The 24,775-nt window shown below is 29.0% G+C and overlaps 1 protein-coding gene across 2 annotated transcripts in view; it reads right to left on the bottom strand.

Moving 5' to 3' along the window:
• LOC111619305 (sphingomyelin phosphodiesterase-like) overlaps window positions 1-18,275 on the bottom strand; it is a 62,865-nt gene extending 44,590 nt beyond the window's left edge. Inside the window, exons 1-2 of one of the 2 annotated variants that reach the window (XM_023361009.1) lie at window positions 18,124-18,264; window positions 16,153-16,289 (exon numbers count right to left, since the gene is read on the bottom strand). The gene's annotated coding sequence lies outside the window, so the exon portion shown is untranslated. Of the gene's footprint in view, window positions 1-16,152; window positions 16,290-18,123 lie in introns of both variants that reach the window. The other variant, XM_023361017.1, reaches the window with a different exon arrangement.
• Between the last annotated feature and the right edge of the window lie 6,500 nt (window positions 18,276-24,775).

The raw sequence follows: 24,775 nt of genomic DNA on the forward strand, positions 1-24,775 counted from the left end.
CAGTCACCCTGGAATGTACTTCGAATCGTCTTCTTACTCTGTTCGTGTTACTGTGAATTTACTTATCATTTTGTTAACAATGTATATTTTTATAACTTTACTGTTTTACCAGTACCTCTGTTTATTATTACGTTATTGCACCAACATTACCGTTTTTAACGAGAAATCTTGTATATCGTATGCTTAATCTTTTAATTAATGTTCAACGCGTCGAACCCACATGTCAAATGTAAGTCCACATTTTTGTTCATTTATGTCAATCACGGCCTTTTTATAAAATTGTTAACCTCCTATTAATTTTTGTAGCAAACAGCTGATGAGGGACTCTATGTCCAAAATGCATTCTGAAAATAAAATAGTGTTTTTCTAAATCTAGTTTGATGTCCTGTGGTGGTGTAATAAGTCTAGAAGTAAAGTAAAGCCAATCTTAGCGCTCACTAACCATTGAGAAGACTAGACAAGAAGCGTATCATAGTATCCAATAATAGTTATTTGATTTCTAAAAATTTAAGCAGATTTTATTGTTACTGTACTTCTTAATTTATTCATAATGAGATCAAACATTTATATAGAAATATGTTGATACAACATTATTCTGATGATTCTACAGAACACAGACAAAAAGTTTAGAAAAATGAACCTTTTAGAAACACTGTAATATAAAGAACACAACTGTAGCTTAGCTATTTCAAATTATACAAAAGTAGAATTTTGTTTCATTAAAAAAAATTATTATTATTGTCATGTTTTCTTAAGAGTTTTTTTTTAAGATAATTTTCCTGTGGCAGATCATCATTGGTTTAATCTATGGTTCTAGTAGTTAAATCTATTACTAGATTACTCAAAATGTAAATAGTTTTTAACATATGAACATCAACTTTATAGACTAAAAGATTAGCACAATGATAACAGCAAGAAAAAATAACAAAATTCCAGTTTTTGAATATTTGGGTCTGAAAATGGGTCAAAAGTCCTGAAAAATATTTTATCCAATAAAGCTTTGACTCCTAAAATTTGTAGTATTTGTTTTTCCCCTCCTATGAAAATGTAATTTTATAAGCAGCAATACAAGTAAATACAACTGAACAATCAGCTTTCTACAGTCTTTAGAATTAAGCACAAAATTACTCTAGAGAACTTATTACACAGGAATGCATTTTTTGATGGAAAAAGTAGACTTTATTTTCTATTTTTCATGAAAGGAACACATTTTTATTTTTAGCCCATTTTTATTGTTTTATTTTAAAGTTTTTATGCTTTTACCCTTTTGTTTGACACTTTTTCTGTATTTTAGCAAGTTTTACCATTAGTTTTACAGCTTCATTTGTTTTACCCCTATGTTTTTTAAATGCTTAGTTATTCCAGCAGTCACCATTTAGACATTCCAGTTTTATCATTATTATACATTAAAGACTGATGAGGAACAAATGGCCCAAAACACATTTCGTTTCGTGAAAAACAAAAAATAAAGTCTACTTTTTTCCATCAAAAGAAAAGCATTCCTGTATGATAAGTTCTCAATAGCAATTTTGTGCTTAATTCTAAAGAACACAAGAGTGAACAAGAAGCAATCGAGTATTAAGTTTTTACAGGTAACACCAATGAAAGACTTCTTGCCACCTTGCAATTGCTTAACCAGCTATGTCAGCTGTCCCTAACTTATGTGATAGATATAGAGAAATAGGTAAAGAGCTATTGATCCTTATTTAGAGATTCTTTCATAACCAACTACATTCCTCTGCATGTCTTAGCTAACATTACTGGAAAGGCTTTTACATTTTTGTTTATTATTATTAAAAAGCCTCCTTGAGGCTTTTTAATAATTTCAGATGACAGAGAAAATCAAAAATAAAAGAACATCCAGAAAAAATTATTACATGCAGAGAGAATAAAAAATAACAGGATACTAAAATTAGCATTTTTATACAGACTAACAAAAATCAAAAGCATACAAAGCAATGGAAAGAACAAGACTCATCTTGAAAACTACAAAGTTAATATAAAAGTTAATATAAACCTAAATTCTTAAACACTTATTGTTATATTTATTGAAATTATACTGGTATATATTTTTGTAATATTCAGAATTCTCATATATTGATTTAGAAAATATAAAGTTTTCCTAGTGAAATTCCTACTATAAAGTGATAAAATGTAGTAATATTAAAAAGTTTACACTAAACTTTTGGATTCTAGGTAATTATCACATGAATCAAATTTTATAATAAACTAAATTTTAAAATTGTTATAATAGAAAATTTCTCATTACTATCATCAATTTTATACAATTTTATTCAATCAATTATATACAATGTTTAAAAATTTTTAAACATTGAACAGTTCTAAAAAGTTAAAACAATTTCTTTATTTTATATTCTCTTATATTTTCCATTATATCAATGATGGATATAGTATAGTAAATTTCATTTATTCCTTTATTTTATTCTTCTACTTCTATTCTAACATCATAATATAGATTTTCTTCAAAAACATTGTTAATAAAGTTTTGCTAAATATTTTCTTTCAAATTAAGTCTTTTCTACAATAATGTTTTAGAAAGATTAAAATATGAAAACAGAGCTTTGTAATTTTAAAGTACTACTAAAAAATGCACAAAACTTGTACCACATTAAAATTTAAGAGACCAATCTGCTAAATTTAGTAATATTTTCATCCATTCTTCTCTTTCATAGAATACAAATGAATAAGATAGAATGTGTGTCTAAAATTAAAAAATTGAAATTACTACATACTTCTTACTATTCAATTTGATTTAAAATCATGAAGTTATATTCTGACTGCCTTGAAAGAAAAAACTTTTTTATTAATATTTGCAATATTGTATAATCATGTTATATGTATAACCCAAAAGTAAAATCAAAATTTCATATCATTGTTTCAAAACAAAAACCAAACTACATTAATCAATCATATAAATTAACAGGTGAATTATAGTTAACAACAGAAATTAATTGAACTATTTAATGAATAATTAAAAATTAAAAATTTTAAGAATTATGTAAAAAATTTTATACCAAACATTCATTACTTTATCAAACTTTGTTTCAGAACAAACTAATTCTAATTTTATATAAGGCTAAAATCTAGCCTTATATAAAAATATTTTAATAATAAAAATTAATCAACAGTTTCATCACTAAGATAATGCACTTAATAAAAACATTACCATGTGTGTCTAAATATCATCTCAAACTATCTTATCATGTTAATAAATTAGTCTAAAATAAATAATTATACTCACTACCTACTTTTTAAAAGCATATAAAGATATGAAAACAGAACAATATTTTGTAACTCATATAAAAATCCAAACAAAACTAAATCACATTTATATATTTTTCTTTTGATACTATGAACTTAGATAAAATGATTAAAGAAAGAAATTACAATATACATAATGCCTGACATATATAAATAAGGTCAAGTACCATCAATAAAAGCATTGGAGTGTTAATACCATTAACCTAATGACATGTTTTTAAAGCTCAAGGAATTAAATATCTTACAAAATAGCCAAGAAATATATAATTACCATTAAAAAATATATAATTTTTATATTTTAAGCAATGACAAAATAATGAATTTAATTATTTTTATTTCATTAATTTTAATAACCATATTTTGTATTTTGAACTACTCTTATTTGAAATTTTAACAAATTTTTATTGGAATGATTAAAAAAATCATTAAATTTCAGAAATAAAATACATTCATGAAGAACGTTTATAGCTAATTACAGCTTGTTCTTATATAAATTAAATTAAATATAAAATCTTAGTTATTTCTTATAATTTTAATCATCATCATAGAGGATACAATGTACATTATTTAATAAATTTGTAACTCATAATTTTGATTAAAATAAAATAAAATGAGAAATATTATTATTTTTGTATGTTTAATAATTTATATATATTTAAAAATTATACTATAACTTTATTTTAGTTTTAACAAATATTAATACTCCAAAAATCACAAAATGCCAAATATTTTAAAAATAATAATCTACATCTCTTATTCTATGACGAATTCATGCAATAACAAAAATCATTAATTCAATTTAAATTTAAAATAAGTACATTTTCATAACAAACTGTTAAACTAAATTTAAAAAATAAAGTAGCTAAACATTTCATTAGATTTACATCACTAATTTGAAATTTCTTTTGTAATCAAATCTAAATTCATTAACTACATCCTACTACAATTTTATGAACAGCTACAAGACTGATATATAGGATAAGATAATTACTGTAAAGTTTTAGTTACTTATAAAATAAATTTATTAATAAAAAATTTTATCCAAAGACTTAAAATGAAGTTGCTTCATTTCAAAAATGAAACATTTGAATTTTTTTAAATTCATTCTCAAAGCTAAGTTCTATTTAAAAAGTTTTATTAGGTTACTATAGCATTGGTTATTTAAATAGATAATTTTACAAAAATAATAATTACAATTATTTTTAAATTTTAAAATTTGTAATGTTTAAAACAGGATATCAATGTTAAAAATTACTGAATTTTAATAATTTAAAATTTGTTTTCTCAATTGAATTTATCTTCAGTTAGCAATCTTTACTTCAAAAAAGTTTTTGGCTGCGTCTATAACTATTATGATTGTTATAGAAATAACTTCTGTGCTATAATACAAACAAACAGCATGCCAAAAGTAAATTACTAAATTAAATTGAGGAAAAAAATATTCAGCATGTATAGTGAAAAGTCATTCACTAAATTCAAAATAAATATTTTTGAAATTCTTTGATCAACTAATTTGTAAGACCTTTTCACTAAGGAAGAAGAGTAATTAATTGCCTAACTTAATTACTCATCCAAGAAACACTAATGGTTTATATGCATATCATTAATAATGCAGTAATGTAATAAAATATTTTATGGTACTCAAGAAATTATACATTGTTATATCACTAAAATGTAGCAATTTTAAAATACTAATAAATCAAGAACAATATAAAATCTTTTCCAAGGAGTTGCAATGATTTATTCAGAATGTTTCAGGACATCCTAATCCATCATGGAAACATTTCAGAAATAAAAGATTGTGATCCCTTGATAAATATTTGATTTTACTCTTGATTGATTACCAATAGTTATAACATGTAGTTGTCATTCTGTTGTTTACAGAATTTGAGACAGTTACAAAGTTGTTAAAAATGAAAATTATCTTAAACATGAAATGTTATCATCATATCATCATCATTTATATGTTGATATAAGAACCAAAGGAAATTTTATATAAATCATTAAATCTTGCAAACAAAAAATAATAAGAAAGTATTTAGACTTTTGAAATAAAACATTTTAAGAATTTAAAGCTTGCAATTATTTTATAATATTGCATGACTATTATTGTCTATTATGTCTATTTATAAATTTATTGTAGTTTTATCAATTTTATTTAACCCAGTTGCATATGCATTTTATATTCTAATTAAAGGAGAAACAGCAAATGAATCATATTTTATTACATATTTAAAAAAAATAAATTCAATGGAGTTTGATTCATATGATTAGTATTTTTGAAAATACATAAATCTTGGCAGCATTATTAAGATAAAATAAATGCTGACACTGCTAAATTTAGTCTATCAGAGAGTTTAAGGAACTGTTGTTAATCAAAGTTTGATCACTATCAATTTATAAAAATACTTACTGATGTCTGATAAAATTAAACAGGCACGACTATTATTTATTTCTATTTTTTTTATAATGTAAGATTATCAAAAAGTATATTTTATCAGAAAAGATAAAGAGAGTGAAAATAGTAATAATTCAGACAAGATAAATCGTCATTTTGAAAATTGAGATCAATCTTAGTTGATACTCTAACATTGTTTTGATTGCAATTCATTTCATTATCTGTCTCATCATATGTCAATAAAATTTTCTGAATTCTTTTTATTTCATTTTCTGACAAATTTGAATTAGAGTCATTTTTTCTATATGCTTATGAAATAACAGTCTGGCTAAATTTACAACTTGATGGATATAGTATAGTAAATTTCATTTATTCCTTTATTTTATTCTTCTACTTCTATTCTAACATCATAATATAGATTTTCTTCAAAAACATTGTTAATAAAGTTTTGCTAAATATTTTCTTTCAAATTAAGTCTTTTCTACAATAATGTTTTAGAAAGATTAAAATATGAAAACAGAGCTTTGTAATTTTAAAGTACTACTAAAAAATGCACAAAACTTGTACCACATTAAAATTTAAGAGACCAATCTGCTAAATTTAGTAATATTTTCATCCATTCTTCTCTTTCATAGAATACAAATGAATAAGATAGAATGTGTGTCTAAAATTAAAAAATTGAAATTACTACATACTTCTTACTATTCAATTTGATTTAAAATCATGAAGTTATATTCTGACTGCCTTGAAAGAAAAAACTTTTTTATTAATATTTGCAATATTGTATAATCATGTTATATGTATAACCCAAAAGTAAAATCAAAATTTCATATCATTGTTTCAAAACAAAAACCAAACTACATTAATCAATCATATAAATTAACAGGTGANGGGCACTTTTTAAGTTTTGTGTCGGTTTTATTTTCTAAAGGCGAGAGTTTAACTGTCCTATCAGATATTCATTAATGTTTTACATCATAATTTTGAATTTCATTTGAGCCTCACATTTATGTAATTCTTTCATGTGCTAGTTGATTTCTGTTCTCTGAATTTTTGTGAGTGCTTTTTTGAACTTTTTATTTCAAAAAGAAATTGATAATATTATGGAGCCTAAAAAGAGTAGTGTGTCAAGAACTGTGATCACCATAAAAACCAAGCAAGAATTATCTCTTGCTTGGAAGAAGAGTGTGCAGATGATATCTGATGTTGCAGCTTGAACAGGTCTACAGTAGGCACAATCTTAGCTAAGATATAATCAAGAAGACTCAAGCAGCTAAAGGAATACTGAAAATCACATCTGAGAAATGAAGATGTGCCATCCATGAAAAAATGGAGAGATTGCTTTTAATTTGGATAAAAGAAAGAGAAATGAAAAGAGATGTAATGGGTATGACTATCATTCAAGAGAAAGCTAAAGAAATTTTTGAAGAACTGAAGAAACAAACTCCACATTCGTCATATGAGAAGATAGAATTCAAGGCTACCACTGGATGGTTTGCAAAGTTTAGAAAGAGATCTGGCATTAAACATGTGGTAATTCACAGTGAGTCTGCTAGCTAAAGAAGTAGCTGAGAAGTTCTGTCTCAAATTTGAAGAATTCATTAAAAAAGACGGATATTGTCCACAAAAATTTTCAATTGTAATGAAACTGGTTTATTTTGGAAGCACATGCCGAACTATACCTACATCATGAAAGACAAAAAATATATTCCTGGACATAAACCCACGAAAGACTGATTGATGTTACTTTTGGGCGCTAATGCTAGTGGTGATATGAAGCTTATCCTGCTTCTTGTCTATCACTCTGAGAACCTTAGAGCATTCAAAAAATTTCATAATTAAAGAAAGACTGCCAGTGATGTGGAGATCAAATAAAAGGGCATGGGTCATGCAGCTCTTTTCAAAGAATGGCTGTTTGAAGTTTGTGATCCAAGCATCAAGGATTACCTTCAGACCAATGAATTGCCATTAAGCACTGTTTCTATTGGACAATGCATCAGGACACCCAAAAGACCTTGGAGATAATTTGCTGGAAAACTTTCCCTGGCTGACAGTTCAGTTTCTGCCTCCAAATACTACTTTGTTGATTCAACCAATGGATCAAGAGGTTATTGCAGGTTTCAAGAAATTGTACATTCAAGCACTGTTTCATCGGTGTTTAGAAGCAGGCCAGTTCTCTTCAACAATGACATAAAAAACGTATTGGAAAAAAAATATGGCAAGCTATATGGCATATTCAAAAGACATGGTCAAAAGTCACTCAATGACAGTTGAATTCTGCTTGGCAAAAGTTGTCCCCCTCCTGCATTCAGAGAGACAGAGATAATGTCTCTGAAATTATGGATGAAATTGTGACAACTGCTAGATATCCCAAATAGATAAAATTAGATTAAGAATTAATATTAAAAGGAATATAAAGTATAGAAAACAAAAAGCTATAAAATTAAAGAAAAAAATCTGGTTACCCAATAATAAATGAGCAAAAAATTTGGTTAAATAACCTAGCGGTAAATAAAACTGAGTGAGATCCCAGATAATGTAAAATATATCTTAAGCTTAGTACAACTATAAATGCTCCCATATATAATGATGCCATAGACATGATTGGGGATGTAGAACAATTTTTTTACTAAGAATGACAAGTAAAGATGAAGAAAAATAAAATTAGAAATGAAATATGTGCTAGATTAAAATGGTATATTATAACAGATAAACATGGTAATAGAATTATTAGGGAAAAAGGTAGTGAAAATTTTAATAAAAAATATAATTATGTTAAAAAAATATTTAGAAGATAATAAATTAAAAGTTATTACAGCAGATAAAGCACACCAACCTGTAATAGTGAATAAAAAATGAGTAGAAGAAAAGAAATTAGAAATAGTAAATAATAAGGATTATGAAATACTAACACAAGATCTGGGAGATGAATTAAAGAAAAAAACTTTCATTATTAATAAATAAGACACAAAAGAAAAAAATATATAACTAAGATAGATAAAGATAGAATTTTAGATTTTAATAACATAAGAACTACAAAGCTAAATACAGTGGGTGATCGGTTAACGAACATAATCTGTTCCAAGACTTTGTTCATTAACCGATTATCAATTTACCATAGGTTATTATGGGAATTTAATTAATCCGTTCCGGAGACTCCAAAAAATAAAAAATATATACTTTTTTACTAAGTTTATTTATATGTAATAGTAAGTGAAAATACATATATATGCAGTCTTGCATTTTTATTAGTCATGTTTTTTTCTGTTTGTGGGGGTTAAAGAATCTGTCTAATGTCAATTGGTTTTCTCTCTTCTTCAGGATTTTTCAGAAGTAATTAATAGCATTGTCATTGTAGAGATCTACAAGCCTATTAACCTCAACCTGGTTTGGATGCCATTCTAAGACCGTTGTTCTGACATTCTCCCCCTTCTTCAAAAGATCTTTAATAGCACATGATGGCATTGATTCTCTTTTTCAGAAGTAAACACATCTCGCTGAGTTTCTTGGTATTCTTCATTTGAGAGTTCTTCTGTCGTCAGATCAGTTTCAGGTTCCATTATGAGCTCTAAAATACTCTTTATTTCTCAGATGTGATTTTCATTACTCCATTAGCAGCTTGAGACTTCTTGATATATTTTTCATAGCTAAGATTGTGCCTACTGTAGACCTGCTCAAGCCATACTACCTAGCAACATCAGACAGCTTGTGCCCACTTTCTACCTTGGCTATTATCTCTTACTTGGTTCTACGGTGAGCACAGTTCTTAACACTCCTCTTACTAAATAAAAAAAAATAAATAAGCTCCATATTATCATCAGTTTCTTTTTTAAATAAAAAGTTCAGAAAAGCACTTACAAAAATTCAGAGGACAGAAATCAACTAGCCCACAAAAAATTATTTAAATGCAAAGTTCGGATGAAATTTGAAATTTGGTATTAAAATGTTAATGAATAGCCGATGGGACAGTTAAACTTTCACCTTTTGTAAATAAACCCCGATGCAAAACTTAACAAGTGCCCGTCCGACAGTCTCGCAATTACTATAAAAAATTATTTGTCAGAAAGGTAAACAAAAAGCTGGAATTACAAGAGAGAGTTTCAAAATTCAAAGGAATATTAATACTATCCGATCGGGATTGGGTTGAGCGTCAATGTTGACGTCTCCCGCACTTCAAAAGGTTTTGAATTGTTACCTGAAGATAAGGGAAAATCAATTGGTATTCATTATTTTCCAAAAATTATGTAAATAGCTATAAATTTATGTTTGTTTAGTAAAGTGTTCGTTATCCGATTTGTTCGTTAACCAATCACCCACTGTATTAGATTAAAAACCCACAAAATACATGACAAATGTCGACCTTTGGTTGATTTTCAAAATTCTTTACTCTTTAACTTGGAGTTATTTATTAAAAGCCATTTACATGATATCCCATGGTCTGATTATATTATACAAAATACTGATAATTTAATTTCTAAGATTAGTCAATTAGAAATAAAAAACCACATACCAATTGTTAAGTTTTAGATGTTGTTTCTATGTATCCTTCAATAAAATGGAATCAAGTGTTATTTGATTTTAAAAAATTATAATGTTAAGGATTGATTAGAACTGATAGAATTTACCTATAAAAAAATTTTTTTTACAGTTGGCAATGATTTTTCAAACAAACAGATGATTACTGTAGGAACAGTGATAGGACCAAAAATTGTAGAGATATGTATGATAGATATAGATATTATTACTAAAATTATTATTATTAAATATTATTAAATAGATATTAGATATTATTATTAAAAAATGTAAATAGCTATAAAATTCGTAAGTTGGTATGTGAATGATATCATCTTAATATACAATAGTAAAGTCATTAGTCTAGAGATGATTTTGAATTTAGTAAACATAAATAAAAATATAGATTCGAATTAGAAGAAGAATATAAGAACAGTATCAATTACTTAGATTTAACAATAAAACGTTGTAGAAACTCATTAATTTTTAAAAATTACGAAAAAAATTATAATACAAAAAAGACTATTCCATACTGTTCCTATTGTCCAAATAATATTAAACGAAATAACTTTATTACAGAATTACATAAAATTGTGTGTAGAAGTATGAGAAAACAGGATCAAATAAGGGAAAAAAAATAATGTAATTAAAAAATTGTTAAATGGATATCTACAGAAATTGTTACAAAAATGGGTAATGGATTATAAAAATAATAGATTTAAAGTAAAATTAAATAAATTATATTATAAAATATGTTAGTTTTCCATTTATAGAAAAGTTGTGCAATACATTTCAAAAAGTATTTAAATCATATAAAATATGTATAATGCCTAAATTAAAAAAACATGTAATTCAGTTATAAGTAATGAAAAAAATAATAATTTAGAAAAATTAGAAATGCTGGTGTGGTACATAAATTTGGATATACCTGTAATAATAATAAAAAATGTTATGTAGGTGAAACTAAAAGGTAATTAAAAACTCGTATTACAGAACACGAAGCCGCCATTTGATTGAAATATAGAGATTCTCCTTGGTATGAACACATTGAAAATAATAAAAGTAATATTGATAAAACTACAGTCGATCCCCCTATAAGATCATTGATTTTTCCGTTTTATCTGAATTACATGTTGTACGAGTCACTTAGATTTTACAAATATGTGAGCCGTTCACAGCCCGGCACACGTATTTGTAAAATCTAAGTGACTCGTACAACATGTAATTCAGATAAAACGGAAAAATCAATGATCTTATAGGGGGGTCGACTGTAAANTGCTATTAAGAGATCTGTTTGTTGCTTTTATGTAAATTAAATCCTTGTCAAATCTGTCATCTGTTAATGGTATGCCATAAATTCCAGGAGCTCTGGTCTGATCAATGGTATCTTCTCATTTCATATCATTTTGTATACTGTGCTGCCCCTTTTGTATGCCAGATCCATTCTTCTCTTATGTGTAATTTCTTTATGTATTGGTTTCAGCCTCTTGTTTTATTCTACTATTATGTTTCTAGACCCAACTGGAGGTATCTTTTTTGTCCCGGGGTAGTATCTTGTCATACATATATTTTTTTTTTTCCTAAGTTTTCTGTAAGTTTTATCAAGTACCAATATTCTCTTTGTTTATACCACTATTCTCTTTGTGTGCTTAAGCTCTATGAACATATCCTCAATATTGGTACAATGGGTAAACGTCTCCTAACCATCTAAAAGCAACTACTTTATATCTAAATGGATCATTTGAATGAGCCAGAGTTAATAAATTCAACAACAGCACTTGCATACAACAACAAGGTGTACTCATCAGTACACCTTATTGTTGTAAGTACTGTTTACATATTAATTTATAAGTAATCTAGAAAGCAAAATAATAGAATTCACCCAAAATATTGCATCATATAATAGATACATAGACAATATCTCCATATGACCTTATCCTAAAAATGGAACACTAACAACACATCCATCAATTTTCTGGATGTTAAAATCAAATTTAAAGAAGGGGCATACATATCAATGTATATTATAAACCAGAATACATTCCTTTATTCATTACAGCTCATTCAAATGATCCATTTAGATATAAAGTAGCTGCTTTTAGATTGTTAATTAGGATGACATTTACCCATTGCATTAATATTGAGGATTTGATCATAGAGCTTAATTTCAAGTTGAAAACTCTAGGGCCATATTTTGATTTGAAGCATTTAAAAAATGTGACATCACTTCCTGTTTAGCGAAATGCCAACTGATGTATGAAAATATTTGTTAATAATTGCGTGTTAGCTTTATATCCATTACTTATTATATATTATTTCTTATTACAAATATACTTTAATATCTTATAAAATTCTAAAATAAAACCATTTTAAACATACAAACTCTATAATATCTACACAATTTTTTAACATTAGTGAGGTTGCGGTCAAAGTTATCAACGCAAAAATGTGTATGTCAGACATTCAGTGCCACATTCCTGTAAATCTAGAAGTTTGACAATGGCATTTGGAATGTCAAGCATGATTCCACTGATGTTCCAAACTCTACTGTCAAACTTCTAGACTTACAGGAAGAAGGCGCTGAATGTCTGACATACACATTTTTGCGATGAAAATTTCGGCCGCAACCTCACTAATGTTAAAAAATTATGTAGATATTATAGAGTTTGTATGTTTAAAATGGTTTTATTTTAGAATTTTATAAGATATTAAAGTATATTTGTAATAAGAAATAATATATAATAAGTAATGGATATAAAGCTAACACGCAATTATTAACAAATATTTTCATACATCAGTTGGCATTTCGCTAAACAGGAAGTGATGTCACATTTTTTAAATGCTTCAAATCAAAATATGGCCCTAGAGTTTTCAACTTGAAATTAAGCTCTATGATCAAATCCTCAATATTAATGCAATGGGTAAATGTCATCCTAATTAACAATCTAAAAGCAGCTACTTTATATCTAAATGGATCATTTGAATGAGCTGTAATGAATAAAGGAATGTATTCTGGTTTATAATATACATTGATATGTATGCCCCTTCTTTAAATTTGATTTTAACATCCAGAAAATTGATGGATGTGTTGTTAGTGTTCCATTTTTAGGATAAGGTCATATGGAGATATTGTCTATGTATCTATTATATGATGCAATATTTTGGGTGAATTCTATTATTTTGCTTTCTAGATTACTTATAAATTAATATGTAAACAGTACTTACAACAATAAGGTGTACTGATGAGTACACCTTGTTGTTGTATGCAAGTGCTGTTGTTGAATTTATTAACTCTGGCTCATTCAAATGATCCATTTAGATATAAAGTAGTTGCTTTTAGATGGTTAGGAGACGTTTACCCATTGTACCAATATTGAGGATATGTTCATAGAGCTTAAGCACACAAAGAGAATAGTGGTATAAACAAAGAGAATATTGGTACTTGATAAAACTTACAGAAAACTTAGGAAAAAAAAAAATATATGTATGACAAGATACCATCCCAGGAGAAAAAGATACCCCAGTTGGGTCTAGAAACATAATAGTAGAATAAAACAAGAGGCTGAAACCAATACATAAAGAAATTACACATAAGAGAAGAATGGATCTGGCATACAAAAGGGGCAGCACAGTATACAAAATGATATGAAATGAGAAGATACCATTGATCAGACCAGAGCTCCTGGAATTTATGGCATACCATTAACAGATGACAGATTTGACAAGGATTTAATTTACATAAAAGCAACAAACAGATCTCTTAATAGCAGGCTTAAAGAACACAAATATGATATTGAGAAACAAACAACAATGCTATCCATATATACCTTGAAACCAGAAATTGAAGCTAAACTGGAGCAAGCAGCATTAAATAAAAATTGTTTTAGTAGAGAAGAAACTAAATTTTTAGAGATGTTAGAAATATTTAAAACAGCCTTGAAGGACTGCATTAATATATGGGATGTAGATTCATTATCCTGTGCTTGGAAAGCTTTTCATGATAGCCTGGAGAGGAAATTATTATAATGCAATTGAACAATGGGGGTGTTAATATATAATTTGGTAAAGTTTAAAGTTCGTAATTTCAAAATAGCTTAAATTTTGAATTGAGTTTGAATGTAGAATGCTACAGAATAAGCATTCTAAATAGAAAACATTTGTAACTGACCTGAAGTAGGGCAGTGAAGATGTCCAAAAATATTTGTCCTTATTAATGTTCTACTGGAATAAAACAAAGATTATCTATGTAATAAATATTTGTACATTTTTTCCAGTTTGATTTTCTCTCTTTTAAATTGAACTTTTTACGTTTTTAATTATTATAATATGGCAAAAAACTTAATTTTGAGGGTAGGTATGAGTTTTATAAAAAATTGTAAATGCTAATAATGAGTATCATCATTAAGTCAGGCCTTAATCAAGATATGACATGACCCCTTTTCCTCCCCACACTCTCAACTTTTAACCACCAAAATATAATAGCATCAATCACCCTAATACATGAACTTCCCTGCAAATTTTTAAAAATTTCAAGTGTTATTAAGCTTCAAAGAGAGTGAAAAAAATTGTGCCCCCACAGTAACATCCACATATACAGAAAAAAAATCCCCAAATTTTTTGCATTCCTTAATGTTTCAAGCTCCTGAGTCCAAAAATGTTAAAATCTTCAGGGGGGTTATTTTTTGACAGATTGTCATACTTTCTGTCTTTTATATTTAACAGCCAGAAATGTAATATTGTGTGTGTTCCTATCCCAACTACACCTAAAGCCAATTCCCTCTTGAAGCCAGTAATTTTTTGTATTTTGCAGTTCCATTACGGTAAATACTAAGGTCACTAAATGCACATTTTAGTTACTAAGACCACTGTTTTTATTGACCTCGCCCAACCTAACCTCACCAATATTCTCCCCCTCAAAAGCCTAAGTAATGTCAAACACAGGCAGCTAGTATTATTTGATATAGTGTACTATATTTTTTAATAACAACAACAACAACAAAAAACAACTTTAGTTTGTAAAAGTATAGTGAGTCACAAACCACAGAGTCGAATGTTAATTCTTATATTGAATGCATCATATTTTTTATATTGAAATCAATGATATTTTAAGTTTTTTTCCAATCCCTCCTCAATTGTGCTACTTTTTGACTTTTGATTTGTTCTGAACATTACTCACTCACTCCACACTCATTGCATGATTTTGAATATATTAAATGCAACATAACATCATAATGAAATAAACAAAATAAAAAGTTTCTTCTGTTGTCATTTAACCTAAAAATACAAAAAATCACCAGCCAACTAATGAAAATGGTACTGTAAAATAAAACAAATTAATGAAAATAAAATTGAAGTAAATTAAAAATCACAATTTATTACTAACTTGGAAAAATAAAATTAGTTTGAACTACAAGTAAATGTAGCTCAGATTAGCAAGGTCATGCCATAACTACATACAACTGATCATGAAGTGAAATATTTAAACAATTAATAATAAAGCCTTCTTAGTGTCCTTGAGTTAAAAAAAGTACAATAGCCTACATTTTAATTTATCATTATTTTTGTGAATTTTCTATTTCTCAAATTCTAAAAAACTTACTTTTAAAATGTTGGCATATTTTAAATCAAAAAATGAAAAAGTTAACTTTACAGTTATGAACTTCTAGGAAGAGTGATGAACCATAAAGATAAGATATTTCCTAACAAAAAATAAAACTGTTAATTTTTAAATTATTTGCACTATATATGCTCTACATATTCTTCATTCATAATACACAATGAATAAAAGCAAATGTTATTAAACTTTAAAATTTAACATGTTGCTCAAGTAACAAAGCATAAAGCGTAACATACCATTCAACAGATTTGATAATGTAAATAAAAGATAATCTGATATTAAATGCTTTTTCTAGAGAGAAAAATTTAAAAAAAATCACTGAAGCATTTTCAGTTTTACAAACCTATTTTCAGGAGTCAACAGCATTGCTGAAGATGAACATGTAATCCATAAGTACTTCAGTAATTAAGTTTTTGTTCCAGAAAAAGTATTTCGTGTTAAATTATACACATTTAAGAGGTTTTCTGACAACTTTGTTGGCTAAATAAAATAACAGCAATAATTACTTTGAAGACTTCTATGAAATAACTATATCTAGTATATAATTAAAGAATTTAATTTAAAAAATATACAGATATTATTTTTATTGTAAAATTTACTAACATGATGAGTTCATTCATTAGTAAAAAGATTTGGTAATAATTTATAAGAACTCCATTTAGAAAGAATTAAATATTACTTAAGAAGAAATGTTCAACTGAGGAATATTTTTGTAGTTATAAAGTAAAACAAATTTCTCATTAATAATTTTCATGTATAAAATAATTAAAACAATTGCAACTACAATTTAATGCAAATTATTTTAACAGTCATATATATTTCCCACTTACATTTCTATAACTTTCCTTTTATCCCCCTTAGTAAATTTAATAACAAGAATTTGGAAGTAAACATTTTTAAATGATAACATTCATTACAATAGTATTCATATTCATAACATATAATTGAATAAACAGAAACAAAAACTTTTCCATTTTCTTAACATAGGAAAGATCAGAAAAATTAAATGGTAACTGTTCAAGGATTATATCTTCTACAAAAAACAGAATCAATAGCCTAAAACACAATACTATATTTTAAAGATCCTAGCATTTTCTTTTTTTAATTTGTAAGCAATTACAAAGCATAGTTATTTCTAATTGTTTGTCAGTGCATCTGACATGCAACGATGCAGATAGCAGATCTGCATCAGTGCATTTATTGACATGTAATTAATGTTTTGATGATATCAAACTAATTTTTCTTCTTAATACTGAAGTATATATTGAATTATTATTATAGGAATTAAAAACAATTGAAAACTAGCATGATAAAATTTATTTTTGTATCTTTAATAAATTAATAGAGGGTACTTATGATATCTTTAATTATGTAATGAGCAGAATGAAATTCAGGTCAGATATTTATTACTTATTTAGCATATTTTCTGAAACTGATTCTACAAATACATTGTATTTACAACATACAACTTAATATTACTATAGTCTAGGGTTGTCATCCAACCTTATTTAGCAATAAAATGTTCTTTTTAACAGAAAAATGGATAGAAAAAGAAAAAAGTGGCTAGTATTGACAGCTAGTGTTTCTAGTATCACCTAGTGTATTTTATGTTACCCAAGCCACTTCTGCCAGCCTAACAGACCAAGTTTCTCGCAGAAATGACATCATCAGACAGAATTCTTCGTTAGACTAAAACTCTGACTCCTTTTAGCCAACTACACTTTCTGCAGTTACTCCAAACCAGTTTAACTACTAGTATATACTACCTAGTCTTTCTCAACTATATCATACTACCTAGTCTTTCTCAACTATATCATAGCCCGGAAGGTGTCATAAGGTGCTCCTTGAAAACTTTTCATTTGCAATGCATTAGAGAGGCCGACATCCCGGACTCCCCAGTTACGACCATTGCAACCGCCTTACTTTAAAAACCAAAAGGTAGCAAGATTTTGCACTTATTTAATAAAAAAATCCATTTTTATTAAAAACTGTTCATAAATAAAAAGAATAAAGAGATTAAATAAAAGAGTAATGATTTAGAAGCATAAAATATTATATGTATTAAATTTATATATTTTTGCATATCACTGTAAAAACAACGTTACAATTAATAATCAACAGAAAATATAAATTAAAATTTAAAACGTTTGCGTAAAAGATCCATAACGTTATTTCGAAATTTAAATTCAATAACATTTTCTCTCCCTTACTGAGATTCATAACAAATAATCTCCAGGATAGAAAACATTTAAGAAATGCTTCAAAGTTTAATATCAATCTACAATAATCATTGTGATCTGACTTCATCTTTTACCTTCATAACTCCAGCATCAATCACCAAAGCTGTCCAAACTCTTTCCCTCAAAACTTTGATTTAATCATAATAGACGATAGATGGCACCAGAGTCGATAGATATACTGGCCAATAACTGTAATGCTACTGTTGTATACTGGAATAATACATATTTCTGACACTTCGAGCGCTTCGATCGCGATTAGGCGTAAGTTTGGCTGGAGCAGAGGGAAAGTCAGCTGTAAACATTCGAAATTCTTTTAATATATGAAATGTTCTCGTTTTTAACTCAGATATTGCTTTTGTCTTTTTTAAAGGACTGCTTATAAATACTATTTTAATCCGATTTTGAACATTACTGTATTTATTCGTAAATGTTAATACAGTAGATCCCCCTATAAAACCGTTTCCTATAGTTATGATTCCTATAAAAATTGTGGCAGTATCCGTAAACAACGGTAAAAATAACTCCTATAATACGTAAAACGTCATCGGGCAGCCGAACTACTTTCCCGCCGTCCGTAGCGCCACGCTACGGACGTTTAGGCGGATAAATTGAGTTTAGTATCGTCTGTTCATATAATTATATATAAATTAGGTACTGTACATATAATTATATATTAATTATATATAAATTAGGTACTGTATATATAATTATATATTAACTTAATTTATTGTAACTTTATTATAATTAAATATATATTTTTCGCCGTCTAGCGTCACGCTACGGCGAGTTAGGCGACCTATCGTCTGTCCAGTACTGTAATTTTATACATTTCTTGTGAAAGAAACATTTCTTATTTAACGGCCATAAAAATTATTTATATTAAGGATGTCTCCAAAGGTCAACGAAGTTTTCGCAGAAAAATAATATCAGAAATCGCGGCCGCGGTTTGATGCGCTGTTCCGCGACGAAACCAAGCTTTAGCAACGGGCGTAGTCGAACGGTACACACTCGGTAAGCAATCCTACAATTTTTTGTTTATAACGTAGTTTATACGGATTATTTTCAAAAAAATATACGTATTTTGGAAATGTTGAGTCGAATTAGTCTAGAATCGATTAATTTTATGAAAGAAAACCTTTCAAACAGCCGTAGTCCGTAAACTATGATTCCTACAAAATTGATTCATAAAGAACGGAACGTATCTACCGTCTTATAGGGGGATCTACTGTATTTATACTGTATTTCTATTAACTGTCACTTTCACGATTTTAGACTTTGAATTGATTTGTTTTTTGCTTACAATTAGTGTTCATTTTAAAATATTTTTGGGAGTTTACATTAATTTAAGGGCAAGAAAATGTAGTAAAAAAATTTATAGTTAAGCCTGTATATACATTATTAATATGGGATGTCTTCGGGATTTCCAAGAACTCTCTGAATCAGGAAGAAAAGGGAATGATGAGAAGAATTATATATATTTAATTATGGAAATGTATAGGCATGTTAAACTATGTGTTAAGATAGGATAGATTTAAGGTGTTACAAAAAAAGAGATTTAGAATTTAGGGTGGCTTTTGGAGTTTATCAAGGTTAATCTTTTTTTTTTTTATTATTATTAATATTAGGTAAATTATTGTAGTTTGCAATGAGAAAATAATTTATATATGTTATTCACAATTTATATTGTGTTTATTAATGAGATAGAGAGAGAGAAAGATTAGAGAGGGAGGGATTAAATAAAAGTCAGCAGATTTAGTTCTTGGTTTTCAAATACAGGCTGTTAGAGGTTATGAGGAAATTCCAACTATTTAGACAACATAGTCAACATATTTACAGACACATAATAAGTTAGTGATGATTAGAGGATGATGAGTTAGAGGTTGACAAATAAAATAGGTAAATGTAGGGTGGCAAGAGTTCAGACAGTATTATTAGATATTGACAGTGATAGTGATTAGTGATGATATGGAGGCTAAAAGAAAGACATAAATAAAGGACAGGTGTAGTAGCCATCAATAAATCTTCATACATATTCTACTTTTGATAGTGCAGAATATTATTAAGGTGACCAATCGTCCTCCTTTAGGGAGGACAGTCCTCCTTTTGTAAGTTCTGTCCTCCCTCGAAAAGTGTCCTCCTACATGTCCTCCTTTTTGATATTTGAAGACTAATCTGTAAATCTCCGTATTCGATCAATGCCGAACCGATCCGTTACGTGTGATGTGATATGACGTGTTTATATTTAACATGATAATTCATCAAGGCTCTGTACAGTGCGACGAGATGCAATTATGAGACTCATGCTCTTCGCACGGGAGATCTTGAGAGAGAGAGAGAGAGCGCGCGCGCAAATGGCTTTGTTTACTTCTTATCGAAACACGATATGGCACCTATGCATGCAGTAGAGATTATTATAGTCTATTATTATTGCAATGAATAAAATGTTTTCTATTTACGATAATTTTTCCTCCAATTTATTAATATCCTCCTTTTCATTGTAAAAAAAGTTGGTCACCTTAATATTATATAAATTACCAAACTATGTAGAACCAATGTAAGTATCATGGCCGCGTTTCTTTATGCAGCGCTCGAGAAGCGCTTTACAGCGAACTCTCTGAAACCCGTTTCTAAATGCAGCGCTGCAATGTAGCGAACCGTTTCTAAACGTTTGCTGCAAGAGGTCGCTGCAGCGAAGATAAAGCAGCTTTTACGTCCGCTACACGTGTAAAGCAAAATGGACGCTTGTGTGTATAATACGATATTATGCTGTAAAAATAAAAAAGTCGAAGTGACTGTTGATAAAAATATTATGGAAAGATTAAGAAGGATTAAATTTTATGAAATGACTCTGAAAGTTATCTAAAGAATAAGAAAATACTATATTTTAAATATAATTATATATCTTTTATCTCTTTACTTTGTTCACATTTATGGAAAGATAAATGCTCGATTCTTTATATCTCTTTATTTAAATATTGTAGTTCTTTAACTAAAGCACTATTTTCGGCTGTAACTGGAATTAAAGGATAGATTATGACGTCCGTGTTTCGCTCGAGCGGAAAGCGTTTCTAAACTATGATGCAGCGACGTGTAGCGATAGCTGCTCGTGACGTCATTTACGCTGCACTCTCGCTGCATAAAGAAACGCAGCCCATAAGAAATTAATTTCTCATGTCAAAAGTACAAAACTTATTTCATATACCCAAATACTATACAGTACTCACTATAAATTTCTCACTATACTAAATCAAGTAAAATTGTATAGCACACTTTATGTAGTGTTAAAGTTAATAAATTATTTTTAAAATAGTTTGTTTTTATATGGATTAAATTTCTATGGCTATTTAAATGTATCAGAGGATGAGCTATGGTTTTCTTAATTGTAATGCAAATTTATTTTCTTATTTTACCATTGCCTATTTATCAAACAGATATATTATACAAGAACATTATGTACAAAACGTTTATTCACAATATGATGTAGCAATATAACAGTTTTAAACATTATAATAGAGAAAAAATATGATTTCTAAAAATAAAAGATTATCTTTAGATAAGATAAACGAGTAAAATAAAAACTCTTTCTTAAACCGATTTCGAGTAATTTGTATTAGCAGACAAATAATTAACAAAGATGATTTACTTCAGCCAACTCTACTTTACCAAAGATACTTTACTTCAGCTGAAGTAAAGTATCTTTGTTAATTATTTGTCTGCTAATACAAATTGGACGGGAGCAAACGGCGGTGTGGCTGTATCACGGTGCTGTTCTCTCTAAGCAGTTGGTTTTTTCTTCCTCACTGCTTCACGAAAACGTTTCGTCACTCCAGATTTCTTTATTTACTGTCTTCCCTTCTGGAAGAAATTCCTGGTGAATGACACCATCAGAATCGAACAAAACAACGAGTAAGACCAAACTTGTCCCGCCTTTTTGAGTCGCGGTAAATATTTTCCCATCCACTGTGATGACTGACGTTTTGTCTCCACGTCGTACCCGTAAAACCCACGTTCCATCCTCAATGATGATGTTTTTCATGAAATTTTTATCAGATCTAGCCCTTCATAGAACTCGTCACTCACAGAAAGAAAATCGCAAAACGCAACTGTACCTCCGATGAGTATTCCGAATGAGGATTCCGTAACGTAACTATAGGTGAGGTGGGTTACCTAGTTAGAAGCAGATTTATTCTGTAGGAATAAGTTCGAGAATGTTAAACAGGTATTGTATTTATAAAAATGCGTTTTTTATTAACTAATGAAATTAACATAGAATATACAATTTACTTTTATAAAACTTTCAAAATTTAACACAGGTGACTGACGTTTTAGATCCAGAGCAGTTTCACAAGAAAAGTTTTCTGTAAATAACAAATTTGGCATACATATCAACTTATTTTTTTCTGTATTCTGAAAGATATACAGAAACTGGAAAGACTTGAACTAGAGATAGCAGAGTCCCAAGAAGCAGTTTCCGAGATTGTAATTGAATGCAAAAATTAACTAGAGAAGTAGGGAAAAGAATGGAGAAAAAGTTAACAGAAATTCTTCAGAAGAATCCTGGACTTAAGAAGTTTCAGATATTGTCAAAATTCTTTCTGGTTGATTCCTTGATCATGAAATTGCTCTACAACCTATGAAATAGCTTGTCTGATTGTGTTTTCTAATATCACATGACGTGGAAAGATCTTTCTCTGCGTTTTGGGATATCCTTTCAGATAACAGACGTTATTTTATTTTATTTTATTTTTTTTGCCAAAAACTTGGAAAAGTATTTTTATAGCAGCCTATGCCTATAAAGCTGCGTCCAGACAGTTACCTTTTATGTTACGTTACGTTAAGGTCACGTTTCTCCATCCAGGACCATGGACAACTTGTATGATGGATGATATAGAGGACTTTTTGTCTCTTAGCGGACCTTTATTCAATTTTTTTTCCTTTTTTTTGAACAATTGAAATACGTAGAATGTTTGTTTATTAATACAGAGTAGTTTTAAAGATTTTGTTTTCTGTTACAGTCACGGTAGCCATATTTCTTTTTTGAGAAAGTAAAGGACAAATCAGAAATTGTTTCATAATGAAAAAAGTAGGTCGCTTTTATTTGTTTCACTAAAACTAAAAAGCTTTATAACATTTATTAAACTTATAAAATATAAGCGTGTACAATTGAACCTGTTTATCTCGAAATTTATTTCCCCCCCTACGTTTTCAGCCTAAATTCAATATATTTTCCATATTTATCTCAAACATTTTTCTCTCAAAACTTCTATATCTCAAATTATGAACTGAAGTGTTGATTACAAATTCAAAGTTCAGTGACTACATTTTGATAGCATAAATTACACACTGATAAATTGTACTTGAGAAACACCTCTTGTAATACAGTACAGTATATAGTTACAATTGACGCTGCTTTTCTTTGATTGGATACGAGTTTGAACTCTCGGTTTCGGTTTCTCATTAGTTAAAAGGAATTTTACAAATGCCAGATCTTGGTGATTTTAATAGCAATATCATCATGACAATATATGTACTGTACAGTACGAGGCTGTTCGAAAAGTTCGCGGCCTTGCCTATATGCGGCGCTGCGATCAATTTAATTTTTGGCGGGAATAATTCAGCCATCCTTGCTAAAGATACGATACCAATTTCCGCTTGATTTGTCGTAAAGTTTTGCCACGACAGCTTAGCAGATAGTCAATGTGCACATGCTTTGTCAAAAATGGAGAAGACGGAGACTCGTGCGGTCATAAAATATCTGACGAAAAAAGGGTTGACCGCATCTCAAATCAAAGCTGACATGGATGAAGTTTTGGGAGAGTCTGCTCCTTCGTAAACCACTGTGAAAAAATGGACAGCCCTTTTTAAATCTGGCAGAGAGAGTGTGAAACATGACCCTCGCAGCGGACGGCCGTCAACTGCTGTCACTGAAAAAAATATCGACAAAGTTTACGATTTGGTGTTAGCAGATCGCCGTTTGAAAACGCGTGAGATAGCTGAGACAACAGGCATCTCTGTCGACCGAGTGCACCACATCCTAACCGAAAATTTGGGTATGACGAAGGTCTCAGCAAGTTGGGTGCCGCATCTGCTGACCGCTGAGCAAAGACGTGTTCGCACTTTGATGTCAAAGAAGTGTTTGGACTTCTACAAGAAAAACCCACGGGATTTCTTGCGTCGGTTTGTGACTACTGACGAAACGTGGATCCATTACTACACTCCTGAAACAAAAGAACAGTCGAAGCAATGGAAACACCACAGTTCGCCACCACCAAAGAAGGCAAAGACAGTTCCATCAGCGGGTAAAGTGATGGCCTCGGTTTTTTGGGATGCTAAAGGCATCATCTTTATTGACTACCTAGAAAGAGGAAAGACCATTAATGCTGTCTATTACTGTGAACTTTTGGAAAAACTGAAGAAAGAAATCGAAGAAAAGAGGCCACACTTGAAGAAGAAAAAAGTTCTGTTCCACCACGATAATGCACCTGCACATTCCGCCAGAATCACTGAACAAAAGATAAACGAACTTCGCTTCCAATTAGTTCCACATCCACCGTACTCACCTGATTTGGCCCCCAGTGACTTCCACCTTTTTCCAAACCTAAAAAAATTCTTGGCTGGAAAGAGATTCCACTCAAATGACGAAGTCATCTCTGAAGTGAACGAGTATTTTGCACACCTTGACAAATCGACCTATTGTGATGGCATAAAAAAGCTAGAACATCGCTG

Source organism: Centruroides sculpturatus, unplaced genomic scaffold (assembly GCF_000671375.1).
Source record: "Centruroides sculpturatus isolate CEXI.00-Female unplaced genomic scaffold, Cexi_2.0 scaffold38, whole genome shotgun sequence".
Taxonomy (NCBI): Eukaryota; Metazoa; Arthropoda; class Arachnida; order Scorpiones; family Buthidae; genus Centruroides; species Centruroides sculpturatus.